Raw genomic sequence first — 22,906 nt, forward strand, 5'->3', positions numbered from 1 at the left:
CGGCGACGCGCCACCTCTGGGGTTTTGTACTAGAAAGGCCAAATCAGTGCATGGTACACCCAGCCAGCTGTCGCCGAACAGCATAGGTGCTTCATTTCCTTCTTTCGCGCTTCCCTTTGCTTGTGCCTCTTCTTTCTTGCAAGCGTCTTCCCGCGGAAGGATTAAGCAGACTACAACCGTGGCTGGAGAAAGGTGAGCCCTCGCGGAGGACGCCACTAGGCCAGTCATTTTTGGACACTCTCATCACGCGCTTGCGCTTCGAAATAGTTCACCTGTCCACCTCGTGTGGTTTTCACAGCAAAGGGTGCACCTGTGTCTCTCAGCAGAAGGTAAAAAATGAAAAACTGCGTTTTGCTGGCAACTTAGAATTTAAATAAGCCGTAGCATCTCCTCTTCGACCGCAAGGATATGTAGTGAAAAAATGCTCTCTACCCCTCAAAACAACATAAGAAAGGTGAGCGCGGGAGAACAGATCTTTACTTACGAATGGCATAGTAAGTGACTGAGCATACTCTTTTTGGGTACAATTGTGTAGCTGTTAAACAATTAATAAAGAAAATTATTGCTTCAACGCTTCAACACTTCAGCACTTCAACGAGTTCAAGCGTTTAGACCCTTGACCCGTGCTGTTGCTGTTTTTCTCCTTTTGCGTATGCATTTACGTTTACTCTGTGGACTGTTCCGAAGGCATCATTCAGCCTGCAAAAATTAAAAGAAGGAAATCAGTCAGCTGAAATTCGATTTTTTTTTTCATTTTCGCATGCTAAATGATACCTTGGGAGCAATCCACCGAGTAAAAACAAATGCATGAGCAGGAGAAGAAAAACAGCAACAGTGCGACCCAACGGTCGGGACACTTGACGTTGGCAAAATGAAAATTTGCTTGATATATTGGTTAACAGCTGCACAATTGTAACCCAAAAGAATATGAGACTGTCACTCATAATACGCTATTCGAAAGTAAAGAAATTTATGTGGCTCATGCGCTCACCTTTCTTGCACCTTTTTGGGGAGTAGGTGCCATTATATTGTGTTGATATCCTTGAGGGCGAACAGATGTTGCGGTACGCGTAAGGTCAAAGTTGCCTGCAAAATGCAATGATTTCTTTTTCTTAGGCTGAGAGGGACACAGGGGCACACTTTGCCCTGGAAACCGCACGAGGTGGACACGTGAACTATTTCAAAGCGCAAGCGTGCGTAAGGGCAGCGTCCGAAAAGGACTGACCAAGGGGAGTACTCCGCGAGAGCGCACATTTCTCCGCGCATGATTGTAGGCTACCTAATACGGCCGCAGAAAGAAGCGCGTAAGAAAAAAGAGGCGCAAGCAGAATGAAGCCCAAAAGAAAGAAGAGCCGTGTCCCCGTGGCTAGGCGAAACCGGCTATACGGAGCATGCGCAGCGCGCTGTCCGTCTGGGACCTTTAGCTAGCCGCTTTGTGTAAACATTTTAATGGTTCAACCGGTATACTGTAGCAAGTAACCTCTATATTTAGGCAAAGGCGCTCAATACTGTATGCCTATGCTAGAGGTTGAAGTGTTGTAACCTCTAGTTTAGGTGCACGCCTATTGACCTTTAATAGAAGTTAAATTTGTAAAGGTTGATGTTTAACATATAGATTAAAGATGCACAAATCTGTGAGAATATACCCCTTTAATAAACGTTACTGTGCAAAGAGTGTACGCGCGGAAACTTTCTAAACATTGAAGTAGACGACGTAACCGTTACGGCTCTCGCAGACAGCGGGGCGCAGATTTTAATAAAGAGCACTGCTCTCCGTAGTTCGCGCCGCAAAGCTGTACGCCTGCTGTTCAGATTACAGTACAGGCCGCTCATGGCAGCCCATCTGCTGTTCTGGGAATGTGCACTGCCCCATAGTGCATTGTGGCCATAAGACCACTGCTTCGTTTGCCGTTGTTGCACAGCATCCTCACGACGTGATCCTCGGCCTAGACTTTCTCTCGACGCACTCTGCCCTTATGGACTGCTGCTTAGGTGGGCTGCAACTGAAACTGCCTTTTGACGGCCACGTATTATCTGACACTCTCAGCCGCTTATGTTCTGTACAGTTCCTTCGTCTGCCATCACAATCCGCTATGTACGTCTCAATACGTGCCTCCTCAGTGCGATGGTGAATACGTAGACTAACCGATTCTCGATGCGGTCCTGACGCACTCTGTCGTCCTCCCGCACACTGTGGTCACCTTGCGCGAAAACTAAAGCTGCCTGCCTATTTTGAACTTTGAACTTTCTACGCATATGCGACCTGTCGGCATCGTGCTTGTCACGGTGTCGTCGTTACAGGAAGGCGACACTTCTACGTTAGCCGACGACGGCCCTCGGAGTGTTTCGGGCTCTCACAGAGACATCGTGTAGCTCTGTGCCGATTAAAAAAATGATATCTGCAGATCTCCCGCTCACGCAGGTGAACAATCTTCGTCGGGTCTTGCTGTTATGCCGATATCTTTGACCTGCGAAATTGCCCTTTAGGACAAACATGAGTGGTTCAGCACATCATCCATACTTACGATGCTAAAGGGATTCACCAGTGCGCTATCGCGTTTTTGCTGTGGAACGCGCCATAATTCAAAAAGAGGTCGACAAAATGCTGGCCAAGGACGTCATCGAACCGTCGTCTAGTCCATGGGCCGCCCCTGTAGTGCTGCTCAAGAAGGACAACACCTGGCGATTTTGTGTTGGTTATTGACGCCTAAACACGATGACGAGGAAAGAAGTTTATCCCTTGCCCCGTATAGACGACGCAATCGACTGTCTTCACGGCGCCCAATATTTATCATCTACTGGCCTTCGCTACGATTACTGGCAAATTGCCCTTGACCCTCTGGACCGCGAATAACCGCATTCGTAACTTCAGATGGCCTCTACCACTTTAAATTCATGTATTTCGGTCTTTGCGACGCGTCGGCCACATGTTCGAGCGCGTGATGGATTCTCTTCTTCGTGGCTTGAAATGGTCAACCTGCTTGTGCCAGCTTGACAATGACTTAGTGGGTTTCGCCAACATTTGACAGCCATATTCAGCGCCTCTCCGCGATTCTCATAGTATTCCGCAATACCGGCGTCCAGCTCAACGCGGCAAAATGCCGTTTCGGACGCCGTGAAATAACCTTACCTGGCCATGTCTTCAACGCGGCAGCTGTCAAGCCCGATCCTGAAAAAGTTCGCGCGGTGAAGAATTTTCTATTCCTTGTTCGGCTAAAGACGTACGAAGCTTCGTTGGATTGTGCTCTCACTTCCGCCGCATTATCCGCAATCTCGCTGACATTGCGCGTCCTCTTACTCCACTCCTCAAAAGCATTTGGTGACAATCACGTTTCCTTCTAATGTGAAATTTGAGCCCAGCGCTTAAGCTCTTTCGGCTGTTTCACATATTGAGTATATGGACGGTCTGTGAGCCTTGGACAATCCGTCTCGTGCGGAACATTTCGCACCAGCCGCCGCAAACGGTGCTTAGCTTGGCGCAACTGACTCGCTTATCGTGAGGACGTGGGAGGTAGCGCGTGGGTGCATACGAACATTGCGCGTTGAAGAGATGGCAGCGACTGAAGGTGCGTTTATAGTCCGAAGTTATCGGCGCGCGGGCGAGCGTCCGTCGACGCTGGGTGCGTCGTAGCGCATTGGCAGCGTCCGGGTACACACAGTGCCGAACGGCGGCGGCTATGCGTTTCGGCTTGTGCAGCAGAACATCATAGAGGTCAGCCGCCACCGAACCGGCGCTCTGATTGCCGCGGGTGGCATTGGAGGATTGATCGATTGATTGAAACTTTCAGTAAAAGGGATTGCCCGTGGCCTAAGATAGGGGTAACGTATCAGGTGAAAGGAAGGATGCCTGCCTCCTTAGCAAAGAACAGGAGTGAAGAGAGCAAGGCTCGCGGCGTGTGCGAAAGATGGCGCCAGGAGCGCGCGCAGCTAGGATGATGCGCGGATGATGACCTTGGTTACAACGAGGCCGAGGGCGACGTGAAACGCGGGAACGCGTGCCAAAGAGCTGCGCTCTTAAAACAAATTGCTTTTAGATGGGCTCGCCCCGAGCTACTGCATTTCAACAATTATTGATGCCCTCCCGACTTCTCTTATTTTAGCGCATTTCGATCCGATTGCACCCACAGAACTTCGCAGAGATGCCAGCAGCCATGGAATAGTCCCGTCCTCACTCATCGTCAGGGCGGACACGACTGCAATATTCCTTACGCTAACCGCCTCCTGTCTGCTCCGGAGAAGAATTAATCACAGAACGAGTGTCTTGTTCTTGTCCGCGCTCTCGCGAACTTTCGTGCCTACCAGTTTGACCGCGCCTTTACCGTCCAACTGATCATCAGGGCTTCGGTTGGTTTCCTTCGCCCAAAGACCCTTAAGGCCACGTTGGTCGTTGGGCTCTTCGCCTTCAAGAATATTCCGTTTCGGTTCTACACAAGTCCAGTCAGCTTCGTCAAGATGCCGATTAATAATTGCCAGTCACGGCATCCGTGGATTCCCCTGATGCCCCCGAGCAAGGCACTGACGCTTGCGTTTTGTCTATCTCAGACTATGTTTATATGCGGGACGAACAACGCCGCGACTCGCCTTTACATTCTATCACCCGACCCTTCACTCCACTTGTTCTGCCTTCACGACGGCACCTCATACCGCCACAATATGCATACTGACGGCCCTGAACGCATCCTAGCAGTGCCTGCTCATTTGCAGTCAGCTGTCCTCCGTCAGCTTCGGATGAGCCGACTGCTGGTCACCTTGGTGTCACCCGTACTTATAATCGCTTCAGGCGCCATTTCTTCTGGCATGGTCTCTCCCTCTCCGTGCAACGATATGTCGCTAGCTGCAATCAATGCCAGCGCCGCAAGCGACCAGCTATGCTACCTGCCGGTCTGTTTCGTCCTATTGACATTGCCGCCCAAACGTTTTTACGGTTTCGGCTCCACTTTGGTCCTTTTCCAACCTCGACATCAGGAAACAAGTGGGCTGCCGTCGCTAACAACTACGCCACACGACACGGCATTGCCCTCGCCATCCAATCTAGCTGCGCTACGAATATCGACGACTTTCTTGTTCATGACATCATCTTGCATCAATCATGGTGCTCCTCGACTGCTGCTGACTAAGCAAGGCTGGCACGTTTTGTTCATGCTCTACCCCCTACAAGCTCACAACAACTTGTCACCCACAAACAAATGTGCTCACAGAGCGCTTGAACCAAACTCTGACCAGTATGTTTTCAATGTGCGTCTCCACAACCGCCGTGATTGGGATGATACTTCGCTTTATGTTACTTTCGCCTACAACTTCTCTGGGCATCTTCCTCTCGATACTTTACTTCCCACTGCTGTAAGCTCATCCACTGCGCATGTTCGCGATGCAATAGCGTGTGTCGACACAGCTCGCCAGATCGCCCGCGAAGGGCTCGAAGTGACCCTGACTTCTCAAAAAGCCCTGCATAACAGTCGCGACAGGGACGTTTGTTATTCCCCAGATGCCCTCGTGCAATTGTGGTCTCCCTCCCGCCGCATCGGCCTCTCCGAAAAGTTATTGTCCTGCTACGACGGCCCTTACAGGGTGCTGCATCAAGTCGCCGGCATTACGTACGAAATCGAAGCTACCGTTGAGCCAGCGCCGTCTACGCCACCGCCCTCTTTTATCGTGCCCGTAGTGAGACTAAATCCATATGTAACGGGCCCTTCTTTTCCGTCCTAAGAAGCACTGGGTCGGTGCTCTCACTCCTGGTGAACGGGCTGTTAATGTCGTTCGGACGAAGACGATGGCGACGAAGTGGCCAGAGGCGCGCGCGAAAGCCTATCAGTCGCCGCTGCTTGTGGCTATTGCAACCTTGTATATAGCAATAATTTGTAAATACACGTTATTCCCGTAGCAATACCATTGTAGAGAATGAGCAATTCTTTTGCTGCTCGACTAAGAAATTGGCATCACCAGGGGAATCACGGAGTTTCTCGGAGGAAAAGCGCAGGTAATTCAGTGAGGAGTATAGGCACCTACACTAATGCACACGAAAACCACATACAAGGAAGGAGTTGCTCCGGTCAGCAATGCATTCGTCCTCTCGGAGCCTTGGCCAACTGCCTCGACTGTCCAAGTTTTCTTTATTGTCCAGAGAGAAGCAAGAGTAGCTCAACGCCCTCATCCAGCAATACAACCACTGTTTTTGGTCATCATCAAAGATTCCGCAAACTGTAGATTCATTTCATTCACTTCATTCAAATGCCGGAATGCCAAGCATAACGTAACATATTGCGCGCGACTACTCCATGAGAGAACTTTATACGTATCGACAATAAAACGAGTTGATAAACAACCTTACTGAGACAACGCGATTCCCAGAAGGCTGTTCTTTGCAAATTCTATTGTTTGCGCTTGCACCCGTCGTGGTTGCTTAGTGGTTACGGGGTTAGGCTGCAAAGAACGAGCTCGCGGGATCCAATTCAGGCCGCGGCGCCCGCATTTCAATATGGCGAAACGCGAGAACACTTCTGTACTTAGATTTAGCTGCACGTTAAAGAACTCCAGGTGGTCTTAACGTTCGGAGTCCCCCACTACGGCGTGCCTCATAATCAGATCACGGTTTTGGCACGTAAAACCCCGTAATTTAATCTTAATTATTCAGGCTTATGTTTAGCACCTTGTTAAAATATTTTTGCAGTGGCCCGTTGGCTGAAGATGCCACGAACATGATGCGCAAGTGTCATAGTACGATAATAACTTTATTTTTATGTATTGGGGGTCAATATTAAGACGTGCGTCGTATCTGTAATCAACGGGCATAACTATCTTGGCCTAAAATTTATTCAAGAAAATGCGAAGTATTCAAGTTAGAACTAACTACAATAAGATTTCGTAGATTACATAAAATTTTTACACAGAAGTCTAGAGCATCCAAGCAGCCACGCAAACTTAACTGGAAGTAATGCCAATTGAATACAGAAGCTCTATGTGTAACGAGTGACTAGGTTCAAAAGCATCGCAAGATATGCCTTGGAGAGAATAATCACAGAAGATAGAATAAGTCAAGTTAATTAAAGATGATGGGCATATTGGACTTGGAAACCTTACCACCCTTGGTACAACTCCAACTTCAAGTTTACCAGTTTCAATATGGACAATATTGACACTTGCACTTGTTTATATATTTATGGTGACGGCTTTACATCGGTTAACAAATATTCAACGCAAGACACTCCTGTGCGGTTTGGAGCTCACTCGAACATTATCATTGAATCTATCGATTCTGTATGTTCTTGCCAATCCTTATATAATCTGATTGCTGATGGGATACGAACATTGTAGTATTTCAAGGAAAACACGCGGGCACTAGCAATTACCCTGTAACCTGTAACTTTCTATGAGTCTTCTATAAAAGCCGACGCGCTTGACCCGCTGTGTAGATTTTCGAGGATCGCATAAATCTGTTCATCGATATTGTTGTGCTCCGAGTGTCACTTACCTATGCGGGTGCAAGTTTACCCAATAAAAAGTTAGTTTCGTTATTCACAGTTTGGCTACTGTGTTATTCACCATCCCTGCCACGAGACAGAAGGTAGAGGTGCTTCGGTGTTGATGTACCGAACGTCCCCTCAAAACCGTGATCCAAGCCCGAACAGCAAGGACAACGCACCAACGTCACCAGAGACCCGAGAGCTAGCTGCAGGCTGCAGCGATTGATGCCGGAGTACAGACCTCACCCGAAGAAGGCCCCGAAAATCAAGGCCAAGTAAACAACCATAATGACAGCCCCAGCGTCCGCCGTCGTGCTGCAACGTCCTAGGCAGACGCCAATCTTTTGCGGAACCTCATTCGAAGGCCCGGAAATCGAGTTGAAAACGTAGGAGAGGGGCGCCACGTTCAACAAACGGAACAAGGGCGACAAGCTGTGCCGTGCGTAATTTTCTTTGAAGGATGCCGCCCGAACGTGGTTTGAGAATCGACAGTCAATCCTGATGACATGGGACCCCTTTCGCAGTGCCTTCTTGAACACTTTCACGAGCGTGGTACGAAAAGAAAGAGCCGAACACCTGCTTGATGCCTGAGGGAAACCATCCAATGAGAAAATCGCGATTTTCAGAGAGGAGATGACTGGCAAGATTCTACCCACCGAGCCCTTTATATCAGAAGAGGAAAACGTTCGCCACTTAAAGAGGGGTGCCAAGCAAGAACTGTTCGCTGGATTGATACTCAACCCGCCCAATACCCTTGCTTAAATTGTTTTCGAGGTCACAAACATTGATTAGACAGTTGATATGCCATGGAGGCAATATAACAGCCGAACACTGACTGTTGAGGCACTGTCCGAACACTGTTCAAGAACTAAGCATCGGCGAGCTGCATAACACCAGCAGAGTTGTAACTCGCAAGGATTGATACTCAACCCGCCCAATACCCTTGCTTAAATTGTTTTCGAGGTCACAAACATTGATTAGACAGTTGATATGCCATGGAGGCAATATAACAGCCGAACACTGACTGTTGAGGCACTGTCCGAACACTGTTCAAGAACTAAGCATCGGCGAGCTGCATAACACCAGCAGAGGGGTGGTAACTCGCACGGAATTGCAGAAGTTATCGCCAAGGTAGCAGCCTCAGGCCAACTGAATCGCCGACATCGTCCAAAAAGTTCAGCAGTCACTCCGAGTTCCTGAGGTGCAGCCGCGATTGCCGCAGTACTAGCTGGAAGCAATGACATACGCCGCCGTCGCCCGCTGCCAGGATCCTCCTATTTGCTTGCGCCAGGGCCCCGCGACGCTGCAAGTCCGTCGTACGCCGCCACCAACAGCACGCACGCCCGTCGCCGATCACAGCTTCCCCTTGAGGCCAGACGCATGGCATGCTCCGCACCGCCGTCCGCCCTGCTATCATTATGGAGAAGATGGCCACATTTCTCGCCGATGCCCATACTGTCAGACGAGATTACGAGGGTTAAGAGTGAGCACGCCGTGCACGTGACAAGGGGAGCCACCACGGTACATCCTGGCAGGCACTGAGTGGTGACCACGACGACCTTGCTGGTGACCGTCGCCTGGCTGCTACCTTTCACTGCAGTGCCGACTGCACGCCATGGTGGGTCAGTTAGCCCCTATCCAAAAAATTAATAGGAGCAACTGTTGGAGGTGCGGTTCCAGTCCCTCGAAATGCCGAAGATCCTCCGCCACCAAAGACGACGCTTCAAGAACTCTATGGAAGACGGAGCAACGGCACGCCGCCTCCCAGACGCTCTCAGCCAAGGCTCCTCCACCTACATAAGGCCTGACTACAAAAGGTTGTAGCCGGACAATGCGGCACAGCCGTGACATGACGCCCCGACCTAACTACACTGCAAGACAGAGAACCTCCAACATCGACATGCTTCTTAACGGCCACAGAGCCACAGATGTTGTAGACACAGGAGCCGACAATTCCACCATTAATAGATCATTTGCCTCCGAGTTGAAGAAACTAAGACTGTATTCGACGACATTGAAACACCGACTGCTGGCGGACACCTGACAACGCCAACTAAATCTTTACAGCAAGTATTACGGTTCAGGACCAGGCCCATCCTGTGACCTTCGTTATTATCCAACAGTGCTCTCTAGGCGCATCCCTCAGCATGGACTTTCTGAACCAACACGGCGCAATCATCGACCTGAAGTCCAAGTCGCTAATGCTATCCAAAGACCAAGCAACACGACCAGAGAGCTTTCTGAGTCACCATGGCTCGATGAAGATGAATTGGTGTTTTGTAGCGCAAGGGCTAAGTATGGCCAAAGAGCGCTGGGCGTGTGTTAAGGTGTGCGTAGTGGAGCGATGAATAAGGAAAGACGTGACATGACTGTAAAGGGTCCTAAGGAATGGTCGCTGTAAAGTGCGTAAACTTATATGTAATAAAATTATGGCAATGGCTAATGAGGTGTACACTGAACACAAAAGATGCATAGTCAAACTATGGTAACATCCTTAAATATGTCCGAGGCAAACGTTTGCCCGAAGCACTGCTGCCTTAACAGGGCCATTGAAACGCAAGGGCTCGGAGGCATGTGTTCTACAAAGCTGCTATCACACTGACATCCTCTCGATAGAGGATGCATTACGAATTTATTCGGTTGTTAACATGTTACACAACGCCGTTCAAAAACTCTCGGCTGCTTTGGTGTAAAAATACGGTTCTGGACTATGAAATATTACCGGGTAATAGGGCTGTACTGCCGGTATGCCAGAGGAACGTGTTTAAGGTTCTCCTTCGAGGCACTCTTGGATACGTGGAGAACGGTCAACCTCTCACACCTACCGCAAGTTGGAGGTTCATTACCAGTCAGCGGAAAATAAGAGCCATTTCACTACGCGAACATGGAAGACCAGCGAAGCTGTATTGTTCAAGGAGGAGGAGGATGAAAAGGAAAGAAGGAATAGTTATAATAAGGCATATATTGTGGTTCCGCTATATTGGTTGAATAAAAGGACGAACACATAATTTCGTTATTTGTTTCGTCTTTTCTTGTGTATTTTTTATGTTCCTTCTTTTTATTTCTTTGTAATTCTTATTTATTTTATTTTTTTGTTTTTACCATTTTCTTTACTTTACGCATATGCATGACGTTTGGACACGCAGTTTCATAGACTCCCGTTTGGGCAACGGCATCATTTGTCGTGTTTTATAACTGTATTGTTATGATACATTTTTTATTTTGTTATTTCATACATATATACATGGACGTTTCGACATGCGTCATCATAGACTAGTGACCCCACAAGGGCATGTCGCTTTGAGCCTGGACTGTTTCTGCACGATCACTAGGATCAGCCCACAGGATGATTTTTTGTTGTGAACATATGAGGCGCGTTTTTCCAGATCCTGGACATTTTAGTCTAGTCACAATAAAATGCATTCGTATTTCGAGCTACTGAGCTGCTTTGTAACTTCAACAAAAAATATAGCACATTCCTTTTCCTGCCACTACCAAGCCGGTAACAGCTTACCTGGATGCATTAATCGATGGTCGATGAATGGGACATCGATTTCTACGCTAAGCTCCCTCACACGCTATGAGAAAGGCTGTCTCCCAGCGGGTTCATTATGAAGAAGTGTAGCAAACGTCAGATCATGAATGGTTATAGAACACGGATGTTCATGATTAGAGTACACTTTGAGGATATGTGTGAAGCTGATACACCGGGTGTGTCAGCGAGCACTTTCAATTTTTTTTTTAATTGCCTCTCGCAGATTGCACAATTCCAGTTCCTGAGTTGATCTACTCGGTGAAGCGGACATTGCTTCAAGAAAAAATGAAATGCATGATCGACTGATTAACAAAAACTCACAACGTTTTTCACTAACTGCACTACAACACATATTGCAATTTACAAATTTTATACGAGGAGTTCGCCAGGCAAATCCGCACGGGATGAATTGCGAGGATGACAACAGTTTCGAGATATGAATTCCCGAGCTTTCTAGAGTTATGCATTCGCGTGCTAGTTATTTTTTTGTTGAATACATAAAAGAACGTTTTGTCTAGAAAGTAAGTGAAACAGCATCGCATTCTTACCGCAAGTTTGATGGCGGCGCATATCTAGTAAATGGTGTCATCCACACAATTCTTTTCAAGTCTATATTCCTTGCAGTCTCACCCGCTAAAGTTTGTGAATTGCAATATTTCCGATGAGGTATCTAGTTAAAAAAATTTCTAAATTTTAGTTAATTTTATATGGTCATCTATTTGAATTTTGGACAACTAACTACTGTCTTTTCTAGTAGCCGAGTTCATGGAGTAAATTTGGGCTATCTTCCATAGGCAATTAAAAAAAACATTTTGAAAATATTCGCTGTCATATGTTGTCAGCAGATCGAATGACCACTCATTAGAGTCTACGTAAAACTTTCAATAGAAATAGTTATGAAAGCGCTAGTTGCCAGGCAGACACCTAGATGGTGGACAGGATCTAGAATTTTTAGTGTACAAAGAGCAGTAGAGGCGTGTACCATGGCACCATAATGCAATCATGATGAGATGACGCTATGGTGAAGGTTCATTAAACACTTCCTGTCGCTCTCCCATGTTCTGCTATATAAAATTTTCTGTAAGTTCATTGTTTTTAGCCATTTGTCAAAAATTTATCCAGAGTCCGCCGCTACGTCTTGCCCCATAATCTGATTGTGGTTTTCGCACGTGCAGCCTGATAATCCAACTCAGGCTTAAGAGTTCTGAAACGATGTGATATGCCATGGGAGGCAATGGTAATGCTTAACCTTCTCAGAGGCTATAAAAAATACAGCCAACAACGCCTGAGGTAAACACCTCTCCATGTGTGTTCTGCGTACTGCGCAGACGAAGATCAGTCGTGCACGCAAAGTAAAGTTTAACATCAATTCACCACATTAATGTTAGAATAAACGTTCAAGAAATTAAGATTTTGCCGTCAACATCAGCGCTAATTATCCTCAATCAAAGGAACCGGCAAAGAAATTTCCCGTTACATCTATACACAAAGTGCGTAGGCCCTGCATAATTTTCACAATTATTTGTGCTTCAGGAAGGATTTAGAGTAATGGATTGAGCTTAACACGCTCAAACTGCACCTCAAGAGACTGTGCCTGGTCTTGCATTGGTCGCTTACCAGGGACAAAGAATGAGTTGTTGCCCCTTGAGCTTTCTTAAGCCATTTCGCCCTTTCTGATTCGTGTGTGTGTGAACTAATACCTGAGAGGAGCGTCACCCAGGCTTCTCCCTGTTCCTGACGACGTGTCCATCGGCTCTGCGATTTAGTGTGTTTAAATGCGATGAGGTTTTCCGCATTTAGAGGTCTACACAGTATGCCCCATGCCCTATTTTGTCTCCCTCGCCCATCTCAGGGGTCCTGCGTCTACCAGGGAACACAATTTTTAAATGAAACAGCATTGTTCTGTCGCATGGACGTTTCAACTGCATCAATAATAATAATAATAATATTAATAATAATAATAATAATAATAATAATAATAATAATAATAATAATAATAATAATAATAATCAACCTGGCTACGACCACTGCAGGGCAAAGGCCTCTCCCATACTTCTCCAACTACCCCCGTCATGTGCTAATTGTGGCCATGTTATCCCTGCAAACTTATTAATCTCATCCGCCCACCTAGCTTTCTGCCGGCCCCTGCTACGCTTCCCTTCTCTTGAAATCCAGTCAGTAACCCTTATTGACCATCGGTTATCTTCCCTCCTCATTACATGTCCTGCCCACGCCCCCCTTTCTTTTTCTTAATTTCAACTTAGATGTCATTAACTCGCGTTTGTTCCTTCCCCCAATCTGCTCTTTTCTTACGCCTTAACGTTACACCTATCATTCTTCTTTCCATAGCTCGTTGCGTCGTCCTCAATTTAAGTAGAACCCTATTAGTAAGCCTCCACGTTTCTGCCCCGTACGTGAGTACTGGTAAGACGCAGCTGTTATACACTTTTCTCTTTAGGGATAATGGTAACCTGCTGTTCATGATCTGAGAATAGCTGCCAAACGCATCCCAGCCTATTCTTATTTTTCTGATTATCTCAGTCTCATGGTCCGGACCCGCGGTCACTACCTGCCCTAAGAAGATGTATTCCCTTACCACTTCCCATGCCTAGCTACCTATCGTAAACTGCTGTTCTTCCGAGACTAATAAACATTATTTTAGTTTTCTGCAGATTAATTTTTAGACCGACCCTTCTGCTTTGCCTCTCCAGGTCAGTGAGCATGCATTGTAATGGCTCCTCTGAGTTACTAAGCAAGGCAATATCATCAGCGAATCGCAAGTTACTAAGGTATTTTCCATTAACTCTTATCCCCAATTCTTCCCAATCCAGGTCTCTGAATACTTCCTGTAAACATGCTGTGAATAGCATTGGAGATATCGTATCTTCCTGTCTGACGCCTTTCTTTATTGGCATTTTGTTGCTTTCTTTATTGAGGACTACAGTGCTTGTGGAGCCACTATATATATCTTTTAGTATTTTTACGTACGGCTCGTCTACACTCTGATTTCGTAATGCCTCCATGACTGCTGAGGTTTCGACTGAATCAAACGCATTCTCGTAATCAATGAAAGCTATATATAAGGGTTCGTTATGTTCAGCACATTTCTCTATCAGCTGATTGATAGTGTGAATATGGTCTATTGTTGAGTAGCCTTTTCTCTATCACCTGATTGATAGTGTGAATATGGTCAATTGTTGAGTAACCTTTACGAAATCCTGCCCGGTCCTTTAGTTGACAGAAATCTAAGGTGTTCCTGATTCTATTTGCGATTGCCTTAGTAAATGCTTTGTACGCAGCGGACCGTAATCTGATCGGTCTACAATGTTTCAAGTCTTTGGCGTCCCCTTTCCTGGCGCCGCTGAGCTCTTGCTTGTTGAGCCTGCCCATCTTGACTCTGTTTTGTGCCAGCTTCATGATGCACGACCGCAGGACCCCTCGCATATCACGCACGTGTGATCGCATCTGTAGGCGCTTCTTTGGGTCTAGTCTTTAGCGTTCTATGCGACAGTACGTTGCGACTTGTGACCTCTGCAAGAGATGCAAGATACTTGTAGTACTGCCTGCTGGCAGCCTTCAGCTCCTGGGCATACCCTATGAACCGTTTTTTCCGGGTGGACCTTGATCTCTTAGGGCCATTCCCCCTGTTCACGACTGACAATAGACAGGTTGCCGTCGCTACTGACTGCACAACAGGCTACGCTGTGACAAGTGCACTTCCCATGAGCTTTTCTAGTGATGTAGCCGATTTCATTCTTCACGATGTCATCCTGCGCCACGATGCTCCTCATCAGTTGATCACGGATCGCGGCGGCTGCTTCCTGTCTCAAGTGGTCGACGACATTCTTCATTCCTGCTCGACCAACGACAATTTCGCCACTGTGTACAATCCACAGACAACCGACCTTGCTGTACACCTCGCCCTTACAGATGTAGGGGCTATGTAATCAATTCACACGCAGACGCATCAACTGCTTATGTTCGTGATCATCTTGCCCGCGCTCACATTGACCGCCAGATTTCCCGTTATGTCTTATCCTTTTCAAAGGTTAACCGAAAATTTCTTCATGACCACCGATGCAGGGAGGTGAATCTCCCTTCGGGATCACTGGTCTTGCTGTGGTTGCCATCGCGTCGCGTTGGCTTATGATAAAGACTTCTCTCGCGATATGTTGGCCCTCAAATCTTGATACGCAAAGTCACTAATGTGACCTATGAGATCGCTTCGCGTGAACCCCAAGTCAGCATCTGAAACAACCACGAGTGATGTAATCCATGTCTCGCGCCTTAAACCGTACCACTCTCGACCCGAGCACTCATTACACCATGACGGTGCTCCTGCTGCCGGTGCATAATGTCGCGGGCAGCGATTCTGTGGTCGGTGCTTGCACGATGACGACGGTGCGGCTATCTGGTGTGTACGCGCTAGCCTTATTGCTGGCCTTGCCATTTCTGCAACATTGTGCATTTTTTTAACTATGGGGTTTTACGTGCCAAAACCACTTTCTAATTATGAGGCACGCCGTAGTGGAGGACTCCGGAAATTTTGATCACCTGGGGTTCTTTAACGCCCACCTAAATCTAAGTACACGGGTGTTTTCGCATTTCGCCAACATTGTGCATGTTGCCTTCTATACATATTTATATTGCCAGGAAAGGACAATGGAAGATGTACCCGGCGTTGGCGAGACAGACAGTTGTACAAGATGGCGCGCAAGAACTCAAGCCAGCGTCCTCAGCCTCCACTTCTTCAGCGCCCGCCTCTTGCCGAGCGCCCCCCCCCCCCCCCATTCCTGTCACAACTTCTTTCTCAGCGCTGGCTCGTGACACCTAGCGGCATTATTCCCCCGCCAACAGAAAGGCATCGACCCGATGCATACTAAACTAGAAAGTGCAAGTGTGGAAGTCGTACGAGATCGGATTGGCGCTGCCTTAACGCGCGAAATATGGCTTGAGGCGAGTAACATGCACTCTCTCTGAGTGATGAGTGATGCTGTCAACGCCGAGGCGATGCGGCACTGTCGGGAATGACCTCATAGTTCACTAACGTGGGGTATCACTTTGTAGGATCGAAAGTATCTACTAAGCAGTTTCTCAGACAACCCCTGGCGACGGATTGGAGTCCACACTCAGACTTGGTCACCTGGCTGGTATTCGACTTGCCGATGTCGAAGGTTGTAGTGTCGTGCGTCTGTACTCTGCTGCTTCGTGATGTGTATGCGCGCGAGTTGACGAGCTTCCTCTGCGTGTTGAGTACGTTGCTCGGCGTCGAGAGTAAGTGACGCGTCGGTGTCATGCGGGACCATAACGTATAGCGTGGTCTGGATCTCGCGCCCGTCGACAAGACGGAACGGTGTGAATCGTGTGGTTTCCTGAATGGCGGTGTTGTAGGCGAATGTAACGTACGGCAGGACTTGATCCCATGTCTTATGCTGGACGTCTACATACATAGACAGCATGTCAGCAACGGTTTTGTTTAGCCGTTCCGTAAGTCCGTTGGTCTGCGGAAGATAGGCAGTCGCCTTGTGATGCTGCGTGCAGCTCAGCTCAAATAAGTCTTCCATCAGTTGACTGTAAAGGCAGTTCCTCTGTCGGTAATGACATGTGATGGGGCACCATGTCTGAGGACTATGTGATCGACAAAGAACTGGGCAACTTCGTAGTCCGTGGCACTTTGTACAGTTTTCGTCTCGGCGTAGCGTGTTAGATAGTTCGTGGTGACTATAATCCATTGTTTTCGCTGGCTCCCAAGAGAAAGGATCACAGAAGATCCATGCCGATTTGATCAAACGGCGCGCTAGGTGGGGCGATGGGTTGGAGTAAGCCCCCGGGCTTCAAGGACGGCAATTTCGTGCGTCGACACTCACGCAGTTTTGCGCGTAACGCTTCACCGTAGTAGAAAATCTGGGCTAGTAGTACGTCTGGCGTACTCTTGCAAGAGTACGGCCAAATCCCAAGTGTCCAGATGTGGGCTCATCATGCCAGGTTAGGAGAATGTCATCACGCAGCGTGGCAGCTACGGCCAATAGATACTCTTTGTCGCTCGCACTCGAGCTTTTCTTGTAGTGGACACCCTTTCGGAGGCAAAAGGTCGGGGGACTGCGAGAAATCCGTCATGGAATTGTAACATCCTTGCCTACTTGGTGATCGATGAGATGGCATATTTCGGCGTGCTCGCGCTGCCATATGATCAGGTCAGATGCGGTGAGGGCCCCAAGAAATGCGCCGTCTTCGTCCATGTCCTTATCGCAAGTCTTGACGGGAGCGCGCGACAACGTGTCCGCATCTTCGCGTTTGTGGCCCGATTAGTAGACAATCGTAACATCGAACTCCTGCAGATGGAGGCTCCATCGAGCAAGTCGCCCGGACGGGTCTCGTAAGTTGGCTGACCAACACAGGGAATGGTCGTCTGTCACCATCTTGAAAGAGCGACCGTAGAGATAAGGCCGAAATTTCATGATGCCCCACAGAACTACTAGACACTCTTTCTCAGAGGTGCAGTAGTTTATTTCAGCGCGTGAAAGGGTGCGACTGGCGTAAGCGATCAATCGGTCAACGCCTTCCTGGTGTTGAACGAGTACACTGTCGAGACGGATGTTGCTTGCGTCGTATGCACCTCGGTGTCAGCGTCCTCGTCAAAGTCAGCGAGCACGGGTGATTCCTGCAGGCTTTGCCGTAACTCGGTAAAAGCTGCGTCCTGCTCATCCGTCCAAACGAAGGATGTGTCTTTTCGCGTGAGGAGTACGAGTGGTTCGGTGATGCGGAAAAAATTTGCGATGAAGCAACGATAGTATGCACACAGACCGAGGAAGCGGCGTCCTGCTTTCTTGCGACGAGGAGTCGGAGAGAGAGAGAGAGAGAGAGAGTAAACGTTTATTGTGATAGAGGTTGTTTGGTTATGGTGGGTGGAGCCCCTCCTCCAGGGCCCCACTGGTTACAGCGGCTCGCCGGGCCTGGTCAAGGGTCGCCAGTTGGCTTCCCAATTCCACTTCCGCGAGTCGCGCCTCCCACGACCAGTTATGTAAAGTGTTGTCTAGCAGCGGCGAGGTGGCAGCCGCCGGACGTAACGCGCACTGGAATGTTATGTGTTCCAACGTCGGGGTTCCTTCGCACCACGGGCATGTGTTGCTGTATTTGTGTGGGTACATTTTGTGTAGCCTGTATAAATGTGGGAAAGTGTTTGTTTGCAGGCGGCGCCAGTCCCGTGCTTGCCTCCTGTCTAGGTCTGGGTGAGGAAGGGCTTTGGTTCGCCTACTTAGTCGTTGTAATTCGAGGATTTCTCTTGGCGCACCGGGTGTCGAGGTGTTCTCTCGGGCGGTGTGGCCCGCGGCTCGGCCTGTCATGCCTCGAGCCAAGCGGTCCGCCCGTTCGTTCCCCGCTATCCCTGTGTGCGCCAGGCACCAGGTCACGCAATGATCCAGGGTGAGTTCCGTTCCTAGGATGCGGAAGACGCAGCCCGGTAAAGCCCCCCCAAGGAAGAGGCGGCAGGCGTCCTGCGAGTCTGTCAGCACGTAGGCCGATTGGCCCTTAGCTTCCGCGGCGCGTATGGCTAGGGCTATGGCCACAGCTTCGGCTGTTGCAACCGATTTCGTGTGTATGGATGCTGCTACGGTTGTTCGTCCTTGGCTAGTCACGACTGCTGCAAATGTATTGAGGGTGGCTGTATTCTTGTGATACGAACTCGCGTCTGTAAAGTAAGTATCCGGATCGCTTCGCCGCCTTAGTAAGGTGGCTGCCCGCGCGCGTCTCCGTGCCGCATGATGAACTGGGTGCATGTGACGGGGGATTGGCGCCACGTGGATTCGCTCTCGGATTTCAGATGGCAGTAGTATTGTTTCGTCGCCGCAATATTGTGGTGTCAGCGGATAGTGAAGTCTTTGTAAAACCGAGCGTCCCTGAGGTGTCGTGTTTAGCCGTTCACGCTGCGCCATTAGGGTGGCCGCTGCATATTCCTCGAAAGTGTTCATCATTCCTAATTCGTTCAGTCGGATCGTACTTGTGCTTTCAGGAAGGCCGAGTGCTGCTTTACAGGCGATTCTTATGAGCTTATCCGCATGTTCGATGTCGTTACGCCGCGTGGTTTGGAAAGGCAGAGCGTACGTTAGACGACTAATGACGAAGGCGTTTACTAGTTGCATGGTGTCTGCTTCGGTCATGCCTTCTCGGCTGCGTGCAACTCTGCTAATAAGCCCAGTTACGCTCCGAACAGTGCGTCGGAGATTGGAGAGCGCTATGCTAACGCTGCCCGTTTCTTGAATGTACATTCCCAGTACGCGCAGGTGGGATGCCCTCTTGATGGGCTCTCCCTCCAAGGTGAGTTGCAGATCCGGAGCCCTGGTCGCTAGGGTATGTCTAGGTCTAATATGAATATACTGCGATTTCTCTGGAGCGCACCTCATGCCTGCTCGCCTCATATAGCTTTCAATGGTGTTGATGGCCTGTTGAAGCGTGTCCTGTCGGTTTCCGTAGGACCCTTTGCAGGCCCAGAGTGTAATGTCGTCTGCATATATGGCGCAGTCAAGGTCCCGGTTCTTCTGTAAGACCAGGGCCATTCTACGTAAGCCGATGTTAAAAAGAAGTGGTGACAATATGGATCCTTGAGGAGTGCCCTTATCTGGTAGGCGATACAGGGCAGAACGTGCTGAACCCAGTCCTATTTTCGCGGAGCGGCTGCTCAGGAAGTCTTGAACGTAATGAAATACTCTTTCACCACACCCGAGATCTCGTAGTCCGTCTAGTATTGTAGTGTGTGAGATGTTATCAAATGCCTTATGGACGTCGAGTGCTAGCAGGATTCTGTCCATACTGCCCGGAGGAGGATCGAGCACCTCATCTCTTAATAGAAGAAAGACGTCCTGTGCACAGATTCTCCTGCGGAAACGGAACATGAATTCAGGGAAGAGTGAGTTTCCTTCGATGTGGGCTTCGAGTCGGGTTAGAATTACTCGTTCAAAGAGCTTGCCCATGCAAGACGTGAGCGATATGGGCCTGAGATGGTTCAGCTCGCGCGGCTTGCCCGGTTTCGGTATAAGCACGATGTCTGCCTCCTTCCATTCTCGCGGTAGTCTTCCGTCCGGTCGCCAGACCTGTTCATTGAAGAAGTCGACTAAGTGCTGTAGGGCTACATCACTAAGGTTGCGCAGCATTGCGTTGGTGATTTGGTCGGGTCCAGGAGCCGTGTTCTTCTTGAAGGTTTGTGCCGCTGCGTAGAGCTCTGAGAAGGTGATGGGGGCGTCCAAGCTCGAGTTATCCTGTCCTTGGTATTTCATAACGTGTGAAGATGTCTGGGCAGCGCCGGTGTAGGTGCGTTTTAGGTGCTCGAGTAGTTCTTGTTCTGAGCCCTTGTATTCTCCTAAGAGCCGTCGCATGACGTTAGACGTCTCGTTGCGCGTGCTAGTTGGGTCTAACATGCACCGAAGAATGGCCCAGGTCTTCTTGGTGCTGAGGGTGCCTCTGAGAGAGTCGCAGAAGCTGCGCCAATTTTGATTATTCAGCTCCTTTGCATAGGTGTTAGCTTCGTTTGCCAGCAGGGCTATTCGGCGCCTAAGTTTGCGATTACGCCGCTGCCGCTTCCAGCGTTTGGTGAGGCTTCTGTGGGCCTCCCAGAGGTGGGCGAGATGGCTGTCTACTGCTGGTGCTTCCGTTGTGGTCTTGATCTCTCTGGTGCTGGCAGCATGGGCCTCCTTGAGGAAAGTTGTCCAACCTGCGGCCGTGGCTGGAAATGAGGAAGCAGCCTGCTGTTGTTCTCTATACCTTTTCCAATCAGTGAGCCTGGCCACCCCTAGGGGCTGTCGAACTTTAGCTGTGTTAACATTGACACACAATAGATAGTGATCACTGCCTAGCGTTTCGTCTAGGTTACACCAGGTGACCCCCGTCTCATTGCTGACAAACGTAAGGTCCGGCGTGGTGTCCCGGGCAACGCTGTTTCCTATCCTTGTAGGAGTGCCTGGCTGCGTAATCAGTACAAGTTCGTGGGACTGAGTTTCTCGTAGTAGATTGAAGCCCTTGGCGGTGTCGCGTTGATAACCCCATGCGGAGTGCCAAGCGTTAAAGTCTCCGAGAAAGATTAGTCGGTCTTTCGTTGAGAGCAAGGTAGATACGTGACTTAAAATAAATGAAAAATCGGCCCTCTTATCCCTAGGGGGGCTATATACGTTGGTTATCAGGCACTTGGCACGACCCTTCTTAACTGGCCAAATGGTGAGTATTTGGTGGTGGATTTCTACGCCAGGTGCTTTGGCGACAGTGATTGTCAGGTCCTTGCGGGCCAATGCTGCCACTTCAGGGTAGTTCAAATCGCTGTAAAAACGGTAGCCCCCAATAGGTATCCGCATTTTCCCCACTTCCTGAAGACAAATAATGTCAGGTGGGACGAGCGCCACCTTGATATATTGTGTAAGTGCAGCATGTTTGTTATGTAGTGATCGGCAGTTCCACTGCCAAATTACGAGATTCTCTTGGTGGGTAGGTGTGTAATTAGCCAGAGTATGGGCTCTCGAAATGTTCTGTGTCTGTGGTTACGGTGACCTTTGGATCTCGGTTCTCCGGGCTAAGGCTGCTACGACGTTTTCGCGTTTTTTGACTCCTTTGAGTGAGTCGTCGACGTACCGCTTAAGACTGTGAAGCTCTGCAAAAAATAATTGCATTTGTGCGCACATATTGTCTAGTTTCCCTTCCAGATGAGTGATGGGTGTAGGCATCTGTGCTATATGCTGCGTTTGTGATAGTGGTTTGGACTGTGTTGGGTTCGTCTGTGTGTTGGACAGTTGTGCGGGTGCGTTTGTTTTATGGGTTCCTCCGTGCGTCATCATGCTTGCCATTTGTCGCTTAAGTGTTTCGAGCTCATTTTTCATGCTGTCCAAGCTTGCCTTAAGTTGTCTCTTTTCGGCAACTATTTTCTTGTATTCCTCGTTTTGTGTGATAGGTGTGGTTGTGGAGGACGCGACCGCTGCCCAGCTTACCTGTGGATTTGTCAGAACGGAGGCCGCCTTCGGCGCTTCTCTGGATGATCGTTGCGTCTGTCTTGCTTCTCCTCCCTGGACGCGCTCTCGTGCTCGAGATCGGGATCTGCTCTGGCGAGGTGACGCTGATCTGGACCGAGCGTTCAGTCAGTGTGGAGATGGCGATCTCGTCCTTCCCTGTCGGTCTCGTTGGTCGCTCCTATGGCCGTTTGTGTAGTCCGATTCCTCATCCTCTGAGGCGAACCAGCGAGGTTTTTTCTGCTCTTCATTGCGCTTGTCAGTGCTCTTTCTGACTTGAGGTTTTTTCGGTTGCTTGAGGCGTCGTTGGCAGCTGCGGTCCCCGGTGACGTGGGCCCCCTCACACGAGGCACACTTTGGCTCACACGGGTGTCCGTCCACTGGGTTTCTGAGTCCACAAATGCGGCACACTCGCAGGTCGGGCTGTGGAGAAACGTCTGTCCGATGCCCTTTTCCATGGCATGTTTTGCACACCTGAACAGTAGCACGGTAAGGATGACACAGAAGTTCGCCTCCGTTGTAGTACACCACCCGAGGTAGTGACGGGCCGCAGAAAGTAAGGGCGGCACTCTTTGTTTCTCCGATCATTCTTGCTTGGATAAGTTCGACGCCTTGAGTCCGTATACGTATGTTTGCTATGATGGTCTCCGGTGGCGTTCGGGGTGGAAGTCCGTGTATAACTCCTCGGATAGCTTCCTCTCCGGTGGCAGCGTATACGTTAACGTCATGCGAACGTCCGTTGATAGTGAGGGAGTGGACTCGGCGTGCCTGCTCTGCGACCTCCTGACTCGATGTCGAAAGTATGGCGATATTGGAGCCGGGCTTTATGCGGAGCAAAAATTGCTCACCTCTTATTTGGTAGTCGCAGGCCGTGACGATCGCTTCGGTGAGGGCCGGCGTGCTGATAGTCTTCAAAGGCAGTCCCTGGT

Source organism: Dermacentor andersoni, chromosome 9 (genome assembly GCF_023375885.2).
Source record: "Dermacentor andersoni chromosome 9, qqDerAnde1_hic_scaffold, whole genome shotgun sequence".
Taxonomy (NCBI): domain Eukaryota; kingdom Metazoa; phylum Arthropoda; class Arachnida; order Ixodida; family Ixodidae; genus Dermacentor; species Dermacentor andersoni.